The sequence below is a fragment of the Myotis nattereri genome (genome assembly GCF_964212035.1).
Source record: "Myotis nattereri genome assembly, chromosome: 1".
Lineage (NCBI taxonomy): Eukaryota > Metazoa > Chordata > Mammalia > Chiroptera > Vespertilionidae > Myotis > Myotis nattereri.
The window spans coordinates 81,910,250-81,925,666 of NC_138075.1; the positions used below are offsets into that span (position 1 = coordinate 81,910,250).

At 39.6% G+C, this 15,417-nt stretch overlaps 1 long non-coding RNA gene across 1 annotated transcript in view; it reads left to right on the forward strand.

The window, feature by feature from the left end:
- Positions 1-15,417, forward strand: part of LOC308526573 — a 667,011-nt gene that overhangs the window by 447,372 nt on the left and 204,222 nt on the right. The window contains exon 9 of the long non-coding RNA XR_013996560.1: positions 12,190-12,240. This is a non-coding gene — a long non-coding RNA (uncharacterized lncRNA). The remainder of the gene's footprint in view (positions 1-12,189; positions 12,241-15,417) is intronic.

Below are 15,417 nucleotides of genomic sequence, written 5' to 3' on the forward strand. Positions count from 1 at the left end.
AGATCTTAATATAACTTGACAGGAGAAGATTTGACATTGAGTGGTAGGCACATGGTGCAACATTCACATCTCCTAACATATAAACCCACATCTGAAAACTATATGTTCATGTTGACCAATGTCACCCCAATCAATTCAATAAATAATAAAAAAAGAATGAACTTGAGGCATGTTAAGCTTCTATAGTCAATCAAATAAAATAAGAATTAAGGTCATCACATGAACTTTACAACTATCTAGATACTGTAAAAAGGATGGTGACCAGCTCAGTGAACATTAGAAAATGTGATCAGACTGCAATTAAAGGACTTTGTTTTGTCATAAACACAGACTTTTTTCCAGAACTGTTTCCGGCTATTCATTCTTTGTAACAGGTAAGAAGTTGGGCAAAATGGCACTTAGGGAGTCTTACAATTTTCATTTCTCATAATTTAGGTGCTGGTCATTTGCCTGTTTGGTTTTTATTTCTCAAATTCCCTTGCTTTCCTCTGTATCACAGATTTTTGTGTCTGCTGACTTCTGGTTACATTCAGCAAATTATAGGCACTGGTGGGTGCGAGAAGGGGATAAATCAGTTTATTTCTCCCCCTCTTATTCTGCCTATAATTACATTTCTGGCAGTGACTGTGCCCATATTGGTTCTAGCTTCTGATAGAAAGCCCTTGTCCCATCATCCCTGCCTGTCAAACAGTAGATTCAATGCCCACGAAACAAGGCTACCTTCTGCTCTGGTTGCACTACTCCCTCTTACTGTCCCTTTTGTTCTGGGGACAGTTGGCGTCTTCCTGCTGTTGCCAATATTTGTTGTGCTTCATAGTACTCCATTTGGCTAGCCAACTTTTTAAAAAATCACTTTCTTAACCAATTCTCTATGTTAAATTTCCTCTGTATGAAAGAACCAAGTGGATTTCTATTTTCCTTATTACATACAGATCTTAAAGGTGGTTGCATAATTCTCTCCTGAGAGAACAGAGTTTTTCCTAAGTCAATTTAGGTATATCCTCAAGTGAAGGCACAGAATTGAGCTTTCTGATTTCTCAACATCTCTCCAAGAATTCTCATGACATGTAATCCAAATAATTCATATTCTTATTGTTGTTTGTGACATTTTGCATTCTATCAATTCTAAAACAAATACCCTCCCATTGTTTCCCTCAAAATGCTTTTTTATTACTTCAGTTTTAAATAGGGGATTTGAAAATGTATTGTTGATGAAGAATTATAGTCACAGCTGGGACCTTTCTATTTTTGATATGGATCTTAACTATTTTAAAACTAATTATGTTTTTGGTATGACTAATTACTTTGGAAATATCCCTAGGCTAAGTGTAAGTGCCAGTGTTTAGGAGAAAATTTATAAAGACAGTGAATCTTCCAATTGAGTTCTGTGGAACAATATTTCACTACTCACTAAGTGAATACATTACAGATTCCTTATTGTATTGCCCTTGATTGAGATCCTTGCCGTGGGCCCATCTCATAGGTAAGACTGGGAAACAATAACTACATTCTAATAAAGTCACTTGAATTACTCAAATTATTGTAATGGTTTACTTAGAGACTATATCTATAGAAAGCATTTTTTATTGTGCAGTTCCAGGGCTTATTCCTTTGATCGGTATGTGACTCATTACCCAACTTTTAAACATTAATATAGCTCACAATATCCTCAAGAGTGTCAGAAATCTGGCCACTGTGCTGAGCTGGACTGTGAGTGTAACCTGGCTAGACCCTAGGGAGAGAGTGAATATTAAAAGCACCATGTACTAAAAAAGAAATCCATTGGGAGAGGAGCAACATTTTGTTCTGCCTGGATCTGAGCTCAGTGACCCAGATGCAGCAGTGACCTAAGAACTCCCAAAACAATTCTCTGACTTCCAGAGTAAATGGCACCTAGGACTTCAAACTCAGAAAATAATAGTTTACATGTATGAAAAATCTGAAATGTTGGCAAATCATATGAAGCATAGATATGTGAATGTACTTACATATATGGTTGAAAATTTAAATTTAAAACAAATTAATGTATAGTCAGAAAAGTAAGCACCTAAGTGTATATATACATCCTGTGTTCATATCAATTTACCTGTGAGTTAGTTAATCTCAGCATATTCTCAGTCTTTGAGAATTCTTTCAATCTGTTTATGGCATTTTCTCCAATTATACAGCTCAATGTATTATATGTCAGAAAGCCATAAGTTGCTTCAAAGTGAAATTCAAAGAAAATGAAAGATCCTCTTTATGCTTTTCTTCAAATAGTCAGTCTGTCTTCGGGTACTTATTATTGACTCTATTCAACATTAAAATTCTTCTCAACAAAGTAGCTGAAAATCTCCAGACTTTTATAAGAAATACACAAAACTCCTTCAAATATGATATTTCTTTTATGGCACAGAAAGAATCAATAAGAGCTCTTTAGGATTAGAAGGTTCACCAAATACTGGAGGGATTTAAAGGATAGATTTTGCTCCATTCTGCCTGCCAAAAGGTCAGATTCAATTTGATGCCACGCTTTTGTTTTTGTTGTTGTGGTTATCTTAAAGCTTTCACATAGTTGTAACTCAGAAGTGGAATTCCAAACAGCAAAAGGATAAGGGAAAAAGTTTCACAAAAATTCTAAAGGCTTCTAAGAAGAAAGATTTCTCCAAAAAATAAAAAAAATATATAAAGTGAAACTAGGGCAAGGGAGTTTTAGAACTTTTGGTTTTTGAATTTTAAGCACCACAGGAAAAATATTTTGTCAACCTTGATCTTAATTTTACAGGGAGTTTGCAGGTGGTAAAGCATTTTGTCAACTACCTGTGGGGAATGAAGCTTCTCTCAACTACACTTGAGTTTGCAGATTTCTAACTATATGCCAGGAATTCTATATCTAAATTGAAACTAGTATCTGTTATTTTACTTATTATCAGTGATAGTTAAGTAACTAAACCTTAATGAGGAATTTACCTACATTTTAAATAGTAAAATACAATTGTTAACATATTTTTTTAATTTATAAAGACCATCAAGATAATTTCTTGTTATGGGGGTTTATTTAGTGTTCAATTCACCCCTTGGGAATTATCCTTCCTGTGATATGAAGAGATTTCAACAACACTACTTAGATTTGACAGGGCTTAAAACTATATTTCTATAACAGTCATATGGCATGACTGTCCCTAGGAAACTATTTCTCCCTCTAATTCCTTTATGAATTGCTACAGTTTAGTGATAATGAGATAATATTACCGTTCTCAGCACATTCAGCAAAAGTCAAGATGTCCTATTGACTCAAACAGTAACATAGTGGTATCTAGTAGATTGTCATTTGACAAGGTCAACCTTGCTCTACACAACAAGGCTTGTTTTGACCTCTTCACATAATGATAGCAAAATGTACCAGAATTATTCTGTTTCATTAGCCTCAAGTCCAAAATGAAAGTTGCTCTCTTTCTCTCAAAGTATTCCATCTTCTTCAGCACAGTGGCCAAAAAATTAGATCTGGAGCTACACAGCCTGATTGTGAATCCTGGCCCTGCCATTAACTAAGCGAGTGACCTTGGGCAAATTAGTTATCTCCTTTCAGCCTCAATTTTTCATTGGTCAACCTGTAATGATGATACAAGCCACCTTATGGCATTGTTATGAAGATTAAATTAGTTAATATGTTTAAACCAATGTTGCTACCTAATGAATAATGGCACCACCAGCCACTTTGTCCCAAGAATCTTAGGGTCATTAGATCTCTCTCTCTTTTCTAATTATGATCACATCCTACCAATTTTTCTTTTATTTTCTTCTTAAAATCTATTTGTCTGTGAAACTTCTTTCCCCATTAACCTTAAACATGGGCTATTGCAATTGATGTCTCTGTTCTATCTTTTACATTCCTGGTAAAGTATTCATGGAATGTCCAAGTTTCGTCTGTTTACCGGTTCCCTATTGATTGCTAAGGGTGGTTGCCAAGTTATTTGAGAAAGCTTTACATTTTATACAAAGGAATATTTCATGGGAGTTCAATATATACAAAAAGGTAAAAACTAAAATCCTCTAGTTGTAATGGGAAGTGGGGATAGGAATCTTCCCATTAACTCTAATTTTACATCCTCTTGGTCTAAACCGTGGTCGGCAAACTGCGGTTCTCGAGCCACATGCGGCTCTTTGGCCCCTTGAGTGTGACTCTTCCTAAGCCTTAGGAGTACCCTAATTAAGTTAATAACAATGTACCTACCTATATAGTTTAAATTTAAAAAATTTGGCTCTCAAAAGAAATTTCAATCATTGTACTGTTGATATTTGGCTCTGTTGACTAATGAGTTTGCTGACCACTGGAAGCCCATAGGCCTAGTAATCTTACTTCTTCACATTCCCATCCTCACTATTCTCTCATTGTTAAACACTCTCACGTCTCATCATCATAGACTCTATGAGTCCTTGAGTGGATATGTAGAACTCACAGTTAATCATGCTCACATTTCTACTACTTTATAACACTTATGCTATTGTCTTTCCTTACCTGTACTCTGCACTTAAGATCATGCATTGTTTACTTTTGTATGTTTCTTGAACTTCTAAAGTAGAATTATGTATGGTAGTTCCCCCTTACCTGTGGTTTGCTGTCTGTGGTTTCAGTTAACTATGCTCAACCATGGTCCATAAGTATTAAATAGAAAATTCCACAAATAAGCAATTTATAAGTTTTAAACTGCTCGCTGTTTTGAATGGCATGATGACATCTTGTGCCATTCTGCTGCATCCTGCCTGGGACATGAGTCATCCCTTTGTCTAGCATACTCATGCTGTACATGCTACCCACCCGTTAGTCACTTAGCAGCCATTTAGATGATCAGATCGACTGACCCAGTGCTTGTGTTTAAGTAGCCCTTATTTTACTTAATAATGGCCCCAAAGTGCAAAAGTATTGATTCTGGTAATTCAGATATGCCAAAGAGAAGCTATTAAGTGCTATCTCCATGGTTTCAGGCATCCACTGGTCATCTTAGAATGCATCCTCTGAGGTAAGGAGGAATTACTGTATATAATAGATGCTTAATAATATGTGAACAATAGATTAATTATGCTTAATGCCAAGAATCACCCTCTTTCATTCCTCATATCCTCCCTATATCTCATATTCCCTAGCCACCAAGTGACTTACCCACCTGGTTTGCCTTTTATACTTGGAGACTGAATGTGTAGGAACTACTTCAGGCTAATATTCCACAGCTTAATGCCTGGTATATTAATTTCCTATTGGTGCTGACATTACTATAAGCTTAATTATAGTTGTTTAGGTTAGAAGTTCAACACAGGGATAAACTTGAGGTGTCAGAGGGCTAATTTCTTCATGGAGGATCTAGGGGTGAGTCTGTTTTTGTAATTTTTTTGGCTTCTAGAGGCCATCCACACTCTTTGGCCCCTTTTCTCCACCTTGAAAGTCAGCAGCCAGATCAACAGATCATCATTCTGATCTCCTTTTCTGCTTCCGTATGCTCTTTTGATTACTTTGGCTCACTGAGATAATCCAGGATACTCTCCTCATCACACACTCTTTAATTTAAACAAACCTGCAAAGCCCCTTCTGTAATGCAGGTAACATACTCACAGGTTCCAGGGATTGGGACACTGGTGTCTTTGAGGGTCATTATTCTGGCTACTTCTCTATGATTATTTACTAGAATTATGTTAATGATAATACTTTGTATTTACATAATATGTGTACCATTTTGAAATTCCTTCTAGTTCTTTTTAATTTGATCTAAACAATATTTGGAAAGGACATCTCTCATATAATTTTCCTTACACTGGTTTTACAAATTTTAATTTATATTGCTAGTATTATGCAGGTATTTTTAAATTTCTATCTGAGTCTCTACTGTGTCATAACTTGAAGGTGTAGCTTGTGTTTTGCTCATTTCCAGACAACCTGTAACTCATTGTTTTCATCAGTCAAATTAGTGAGAGAAAAAATGATGTTCAAGGGGGGTATGTGACTTACCCAAACCAGTGTTTAAAATTGTACAAGCAATAGAACTCAGATCTTTTGAATTACCAACCAAAATTGTTTCCACTTTATTCCAGTGTTGACAATAAACTAGTTGACCACATATCTTATCTTCTTCATAGTATTATTATAGATATCATAAAAGGCATGCTTATAAATACACTGAAAAATCTGTAGCAATATGGGGTGCCTGCCATTGTTGTGGTAATTTTAATATAAATTTTCTAGATTTAAAAATTTTCCTAGAAAGAAATGAAGGTGGGGAGGAACTAAGATGGCGGCATAGATAAACACCGGGAAATTGCCGCCTCCCACAACAATTGAAAAATACCACAAAAGGACAGAGCGGACATCATCCAGAACAACAGGAAGGCTGGCTGAGTGTAAATTCTACAACTAGAAGGAAAGAAAAGCACACTGAGAGCCAGAGGAGCTGCGGAGGTGAAGTGCAGAGGTACGGCGGCTCGCGCGCGCGGAAAGGGGGTGGCACCTGAGGACGCTGAGGTCTTTTTGAATCCGGAGGGAGTCACAAGCTCCCGACTGCTCTGAACTCCGGTTCCGGGAAGTCTCTGGGGACCCAGGACTCATACAGGGAGAAGCTGGACTGTCGGGCAGCGGGTGAACTTGAGGGCGGCTTTCCCTCAGAGGTGCTTGCAGCAATTATCGGGTCACTGAGACGCGCGACTCCTTAGGGCTGGGAGGAGAATCAGCCATAGCTGCTTGCTCCGCCCTTTGATTCCCTGAGACCCCGCCCCACCCAGGCTGCGACAGAGGCTTTTGCATGTGAATGTACCTAACTGCAGCCGAGCCAGGCAGACCCGGAACTTCCAAGAGAAGGCCCAAGGCCCCGTAGCTGCTTGCATTGCTTCACAGCTGAGCCTCTTCGTGGCTCCTGCTGTGTGGCCTCAGGCAGAGGCTGAATTAGCACCTCCTTAGATCCAGGAGCCACTGTACCCAGTGGTCAGAGGGGGACCATCCAGATTGCAACTCCTCAGATCCATAAGGGACACACTCAGGGAGCAGACTCAGTGAGCACCAAAGCCCCACTGAAGCAAGTCTTGCCCCAGAAGGGTGTCTTCAGCACAGAAGTTCTCCCACTTCAGACACAGCTGATTCTCATAGCCAATTGGCCTGGAGGTCAATTCTTCCCAGTGATCCTACAACAACCAAGGCACCAAGAGTGTCCACCACAGGTAACTGAGGAGGCTGAGCCACTGGGCCCTACAGGACACCTGGAGCGCAGGGCCACTCTATCAACACAGGGAAGCAGCCAAAATGCGGAGACAAAGAAACAGGTCACAAATGGCAGAAATGGAGGAAAGCAAACGACTGGATATAGAGTTCAAGGCCACGTTTATAAGGTTTTTCAAGAATTTTATGGAAACCGCCGATAAATTTAATGAATCCTTCAATAAGTATAGTGAGACCATGGAGGACATGAAAAAGGACCAACTAGAAATTAAGCATACACTGATTGAAATAAAGAATAATTTACAGAGATCCAACAGCAGACAAGAGGATCCCAAGAATCAAGTCAAAGATTTGAAATACAAAGAAACAAAAAATACCCAACCGAAAAAGAAAAAAGAAAAGAGATTCCAAAAATATGAAGATAGTGTAAGGAGCCTCTGGGACAACTTCAAGCATACCAACATCAGAATTATAGGGGTACCAGAAGGAGAGAGAGGGCAAGATATTGAAAACCTTTTTGAAGAAATAATGACAGAAATCTTCCCCTACCTGGTGAAAGAAATGGACTTACAAGTCCAGGAAGCGCAGAGAACCCCAAACAAAAGGAATCCAAAGAGGACCACACCAAGACACATCATAATTAAAATGCCAAGAGCAAAAGATAAAGAGAGAATCTTAAAAGCAGCAAGAGAAAGACAGTCAGTTACCTACAAGGGAGTACCCATACGACTATCAGCTGATTTCTCAACAGAAACCATGCAGGCCAGAAGAGAGTGGCAGGAAATATTCAAAGTGATGAATAGCAAGAACCTGCAACCAAGATTACTTTATCCAGCAAAGCTATCATTCAGAATAGAAGGTCAGATAAAGAGCTTCACGGATAAGAAAAAGCTAAAGGAGTTCATCACCACCAAACCAGCATTATATGAAATGCTGAAAGGTATTCTTTAAGAAGAGGAAGAAGAAAAAGGAACTCTTACCATTTGCTACAGCATGGATGGAACTGGAGAACGGATAAATACCACAGGAGCTCACTCATTTGTGGAATATAATGAACAACATAAACTGATGAACAAGGACTGATCCAGAGATGGAGAGGCATTGATTGGACTGTCGGGCCTTGGAGGGAAGGTAGGGGAGGGGAGGGGTAAGGGGGAAAGATCAACCAAAGGACTTATATGCAAGCATATAGGCCTAACCAATGGACACAGACAACGGGGGGGTGAGGGCATATGCGGGGGGGGGGGGGGTAGAGGGTAACGTGGGGACAAGGACACATATGTAATATCTTAATCAATAAAAAATATATTAAAAAAAAGAAATGAAGGTGTTTGACAAAGAAAGGTATATCAAAATCCTCAACACAACCATCATTTGTAGATTATTTCAGAATAAATTATATTTTTGTCAGTAATAACTGTGCTGAATTATTGTTATTTTGGGCATAAAATAGCTGATGCAAATAATTGAATAATCAGGAAAATGGAGGATCCAGAAATTTTATTCTGTTTTATCTAATAATTTGGTGGATGTTGAAGAAATAAGTAATTTAATGTTGTGTAATGGGGTCTTAGAGAAAATGTAGATTTGGAAAAACTGAGGATAGGACAACTGCAGTACCCTTACCGGAGCTGACAATTAAAAATCAAGAAACCTTGCCCCAGCCAATTTTTCTCAGTGGTTAGAGCATCAACCAGAGGACTGAAGGGTCCTGGGTTTGATTCTGGTCAAGGGCATGTACCTTGGTTGCAGGCTTGATCTTTGGCCCTGGTTGGGGAGTATGCAGGAGTCAACCAACTGATGTGTCTTTCTCACATTGATGTTTCTCTCTCTCTCTCTCTCTCTCTCTCTCTCTCTCTCTCTCTCTCTCTCTTTCTCTCTCTCTCTCTCTCTCTCCCTTTCTTCCATTCTTTCTAAAGATCAATTGAAAAAATGTCCCTGGGTGAGGATTTACCAAAAAAAAAAAAAAAAAAAGAAAAGAAAGCAGGAAACCTTTATATTAAGAATATTACTTGGATATTATCTCTATGTGTACCCATCTATAAATTCTGGGCTAAAGAAGGCATAATTTGAGATGAAAAATTTATGGAGAATGACTGGATTAGAATTGCAAGACCATTGGTATTGGTGACTTAAATGTCACTTGGTGGAACCAGCTAATGACTGTTTTATTTTGTCTTCATTTCCACTTTAACTACACAAAAAACATCATACAATGGTGAATTTTGTGCTTTTTCTGAAGACAAATAAGACTAGCCTTCATTCTAGGAAGGAGTCTCTCTGGAGTTCCATTTAAACTTGTGTTTTTCATCAGGATGCTATTAGGGCCTAGGGTACAACAAATTGGGTATAATGACCCCAGGCTCTGCTGCTCACAGTAAGGAAATCCTTGTTGGGAAGGATAAAACGTCTTTGTCATTTAAATAAGTGAAAGAAAAGAAAAGAATAGAAAAAAAAGAAGAACCCTCTTAATTTTGCATAATATGCCAATAAGACACATGGTAGAATATCTCCAAACTTTTACACATGCTTTCTCTGCCTGATTTTATTGACTTCTCACCTTCAAGATTAATAACTTCTATTTCATTTACTACCTAATTCTGCCAGTGCAAAAGAGTTCACTCTTAGATTTTCTGGGTGCCTGGAACTCTTGAGAAATATCATATCAAATAAGTAAGAGCATCTATGAAGTATGTATAATGAAAACCTAAAGTTAAGTATGATACATAAGACATATTTTTTCCCTTCTGAAGAAAATGATCCAAGATTGACACAAAGTAGCTCTCCAAGGTTAACATTCCAGAAAGTTAAGAGACTAACAGAGAGCCCATCAACGATAGCATGCCATAAGGATATGACTTTAACAGAATGACCAGAGTTGAAATGGCATCATCTTAATAAGTTTAGAACAAACCAAGACATTGCAAGCTTCATCCCTTCTATTTTCCACTTGTGCCTGGAGATGGTATATAAATCTGAACAGGTCTCTGCAGATCATTTTCAAGAAAAACTTAACATGGAGGGACACATATCAAGCAGAATTTAAGATCAGGAATGCAACTTTTATTAACTTAATAATGTCATCATTTGTTTGAAACCAAGGTGTTCATTTTCTGTTGCATAGATTTCATTCTGACCTTAATAAGAAAATTGCATATTCTTCTGTGTATGTGTTTTCTCCTCTGAAGCTATAATATAAAAAAACATAAATCAAATCTGTTTTAACAGATGAACAACACAATTTTGTAGCAGGATAGATTTTTTTAAAGGAGTGAATAGCTGATAAAAGATGAGTTGAACTAAGAGAACTGATGTTAGGGCTGAAGGTAGCATTAAAAATTAGATGCTCATTGGCTCTTCAGCAGGCCTGGTGACTCATTCTACGTAAATGGAGTTTGTGATATGTAATAAAAAGCTTTCTATCTCCACTGCAAGCAAATTAGCAGGTATTTTGTGGCAGGAATGTTAATGTTACCTTGCATTTGTTTATGAGCAGGAACACATTAACTGAGCAGGTTTGAAAAGAATTTCACTTTTATAACATCAGGTGCCAAAGGTATTAGAACAAGGTCACCTCTATAAAGTAATGAGGGAAAATTAGGTTATAAACATGCAGTGCCTAAAAATATATTCTGTCTGCTCTGCAGAGTGAATGCAATATAGGTTCATTCCAAATTGCTAATTTCTTTTATTCCAAATTACACTCAGACCCTAAACTAAATCCAAAGAGTTAAGTAATAAAGCAAGACAGAGTGGAGGAGAATCACTGAGGGTCACAATAAGCAACTAATCCAAATCAATAGTGTCTAAATATCTGTCCATATATACAACCCTTTTTATAATTCATAAGTTAGGACACTTGGAATATTTTATTCAATATACCACAGAGGTCCACCTTACCTTTATGGTAGAAATACTATAGCATAGAAGGGAAAATCAAAGAGAATGATAAAACATTGCTTATTTTGGAGGATGTTAAAATATGAGAGTTGCCAAAACCGGTTTAGCTCAGTGGGTAGAGCGTCGGCCTGCGGACTGAAGGGTCCCAGGTTCGATTCCAGTCAAGGGCATGTACATCCCCAGTGTGGGGTGTGCAGGAAGCAGCTGATCAATGTTCCTCTCTCATCGATGTTTCTAACTCTCTATCCCTCTTCCTTCCTCTCTGTAAAAAATCAATAAAAATATATTTTAAAAAAATATGAGAGTTGATTTATTGCTTTTAATCTTTTAATAAAGATGGAAAGAAATGCACTATAAGATAAAAGGAAATACCATTCTTGAAAAGTGGGATGAGAATGTGAATTATTCTATTCCTTTTACAAATACATATCAAAAGACAGGATAGGTAATGTGTATGTGGGAGGCCCATCAGATCTGGGTAATTGGGTCTTGGTCAGGATATCATATTCTATGATGGGCCCTCGAGGCACCAATGACATGACTTTCACTATTTGAATAATATACTTGCAGCTTCTCATGGACTAAAACAAGATAGGCTGACGTAGTGACTCTTCTTGCCCTAAATATCATTGACCCACTTGCCTAACCTCCTATCTCCTGGGCCATAGTTTCTGCCTTATTATTCGTTTATGCAACTAAATTAAAGCTTCTTGTGATCCACTTCATTCTACCCAAATATGGGGAGACTATAGGTGATTAAAAAATAACAAACCAACTCTGATCTCAACTACAGAAATCCTTCAGAGTACTATAACAATTTAATTACTTAATTAGGCAATTAACTATAAGCAGAAAGGTGAAAGAAAGTGTGTTTGGAAATGGAGTTAATAAATTTTGTTGAGTTACACATTTATTTTAGTGAAAATTCAATTGTAAATGAAAATGCAGTGTTAGTTATGATAGCCACGTCTTGAAATCTATGGACCAGTGTCAATGACTGGTGCATATTGATTGCATCTGACCTGGTACTTAGTGAGTCTGGAATTTAGTAGATAAAAAGTGTTGCCCTAATGAAGGGTTAAATCATCTCATGTAAATTTTTTATTTTACAGGTAAAAATCCTGAGAATTGGGAAGATAAAATGACTTGCCAAAATTCACAAGGTAATTTCTGGCAGAGTTATAAAGGACTTGAACCTAGGTCTTTCGATTCTTGTTGCTTTAAAACCAAAGCAAAACTAAACAAAACAAAAAATCTTTTCTGATATTGTCTAGTGCAGCATGCTTCCCAAGGGACTACTTCAGGTCAATTAACTTCAGAATCTCTGGGGGTAAAGCGCATCATGCAATTTTTTATAGCTCTTCTTTAGTAATACAATGCGGAGTCAGGACTGAGAAATACTCAGTCATTGGCGATTCTATTAGAGAATGCTGCAGTTCCTTTAGCCCAGGTGTATAGTGCTGTTTTACCCAAGGTAATTTTGAGAGGAAAACATAACAGGGTCCATTTAATAATTAGCATAGCAAGTGCCCTGTGTATGTCTGCAATGATTTTGACACATATTCACTTAACTGCAGGACATGTGTCAAGGAAAGAGCCAGTATTAAGATAATGCAGACCTCATTTTTGAAGCAATCTTTAAAATGAGAGGTCTGGCAAGATGAAACTCAGAAAAATAAATCAATGCTTGTCTAAAGGTTATAGAGTAACTTGGGAACTATTTGATCTCTAGTGATTACAAGATCAGAAGATTAAAAAATAACCCTGAGAGTGTGGTGTAGGAACCATTCCCTCTGAAGATATATGGGTGATTTATGATTGAGTTAAAATTATTTTTGATTGGAAATAACTCCAACCCAGGAAGAACATTAGTAAAGCAGAAATGGTGGAAGGGACATTTTCATAAACAACATGGTATTTATTCACATACTAGAAACTAACCATTTTGCCCTGACCGGTTTGGCTCAGTGGATAGAGTGTCAGCCTGTGGACTGAAGGGTCCTGGGTTCGATTCTGGTCAGGGGCATATACCTTGGTTGTGGGCACATCCCCAGTGGGTGGTGTGCAGGAGGCAGCTGATCGATGTTTCTTTCTCATCAATGTTTCTAACTCTCTATCCCTCTCCCTTACTCTCTGTAAAAAATCAATAAAATATATTTTTAAAAAACCTAACCATTTATCACTGAAAGAATAGGAATCATCTAATAAATTAACAGAACAATTAATGGGAAGTCTAGCAACCAAACAAGTACTGACTATAATCAAGACAGTGGAAGGGATGGGATCAGACTATAAAGAAAATCAAGGTAGTCCTGGAACTCAAAGGCTTAGATAAGACTCAAATATGATAAATGTTTGAAAAGTTAAAGAGCAAAAGAGATAATTTACAGTCTAATGTTAAAATACATGGTCACTTATGCAGCACATATATAGACAAGTGAATGTTTAGAAAGTAAGTATCTTGAGGGTTCAGAGGCAAAGAGAACAAAGGTTCTCAAATGACCATCTTCCAGATAAAATCTAAATCCCTTAACATGGACAATATGAGTCCTTATTCATTTTTCTGTTGCTTACTTTTTAAGCCTTGTTGTTTAACTGGGGGCCCAGTGCACGAATTCATGCACCTTGAAAGGAATTGTGGGCTACAAGGCTATGGTGGGCACAGGGGCAGGTCTTGGCCCATCCTCTGCGCCCCCGCCTGGGCCCTCCCACCATGGCCCCCCATCCCCTGTCTTCTGGCAGCCCCGCTCCTGCCATGGCTGCTCCCATGCCCCATGCTCCCATGCTCCCATGCTCCCATGCTCCCAGCGCCAGTCCTGCTCACACCTGCTAACAGTGCGGAGCAATTGGGGCTGGCACCAGCAGCAGGTGCGAGTGGGGCTGGCATTGTCAGCGGGTGCAAGCGGCAGCTGCTGCCCTGATCACCCATCAGGAACAAGGTGAGGTAGAGAAGCCCTCAGGGGCAATCAGGGCTGGCCACCGCTGCTCACACCCGCTGATGGTGGCGAGCAATTGGGACTAGCACCAAGTGCTGGTAGCGGGTGCAAATGGTGGCTCCGGTGCCAGCAGTGGGTACGAGAGGTGGTTGCCAGCCCCAATCGCCCCTTAGGAGCAGGGGGAGGTGGAGAAGCCCTGAGGGGTGATTGGGGCCAGGGCTAGGCGCCGATAGCAGGTGCGAGTGCTGGCAGCAGGTGCGAGCACCCAGCTGAATTTTCTGTATCCACCAGAGGCTTGCCCCAGTAACAGCAACTGGCGCCTTGGTCTGGTGCTCCTGCTCATCCCGCCGCAGCCAATGCCTGCCATGTTCCACGCTCTGCTGCCTGCTGCCGACTCCTGCCATGTTCTGCACACACCCCCTGGTAGTTAGCGCATGTCATAGCAACCTGTTGTTCTCCTGTTTGGATTATTTGCATATTAGGGATATATATATATATATATATATATATATATATATATATATATATCCTATCTAATAAAAGACAAAAAGGGTATTTAACCATACTTCCGCTATGCTTCCCATTGGCTAATCAGCAGGTTATGCAAATTAACTGCCAACAAAGATGGCGGCCGGCAGCCACACAGCTGAAGCGAGCAGGAGGTTTGCTTGCTCCAGTGATGGAGGAAGCCAAGGTTCCCCACCTGCCGCCGCCCGGCTCTAAGCTCCAAAAGAAACAGCTCCAAAAGCAACAAAGTTTCAATTATAGAAGCTAAATAAACTCCCGATACCTGCTTTTAGCCAGCCTCAGCTTCAGAGCTGGGAGCGCCAGTGATGGCAACAAAGTTTCAATTATAGAAGGTAAATAAATCCCAGAATTAAAAAAAAGAAAAGAAAAAAAGGAGAGGCTGGGAGCTTCAGTCACCGGTCAGCCTGAAAATGGCCCTAGCCCCTCACCCAGACTGGCCAGGCACCCCATTGGGGACCCCCACCCTTATCCAGGACACCCTTCAGGGCAAACCGGCCAGCCCCACCCATGCACCAGGCCTCTATCCTATATAGTAAAAGGGTAATATGCAAACTGACCCTAACAGCAGAAAGACTGGGAATGACTGGTCACTATGACACACACTGACCACCAGGGGGCAGACGCTCAATGTGGGAGCTGCCCTCTGGTGGTCAGTGGGCTCTCACAGGAGAAGCTCTGCTCAGCCACAAGCCAGGCTGATGGCTGCTAGTACAGCAGTGGTGGTGGGAGCCTCTCCTGCCTCCTCAGCAGCGCTAAGGATGTCTGACTGCAGCTTAGGTCTGCTCCCCACTGGCAAGTGGACATCCCCTGAGGGCTGCCGGGCTGCCAGAGGGATGTCTGATTGCCATCTTAGGCCCAATCCCCTGGGGAGCGGGC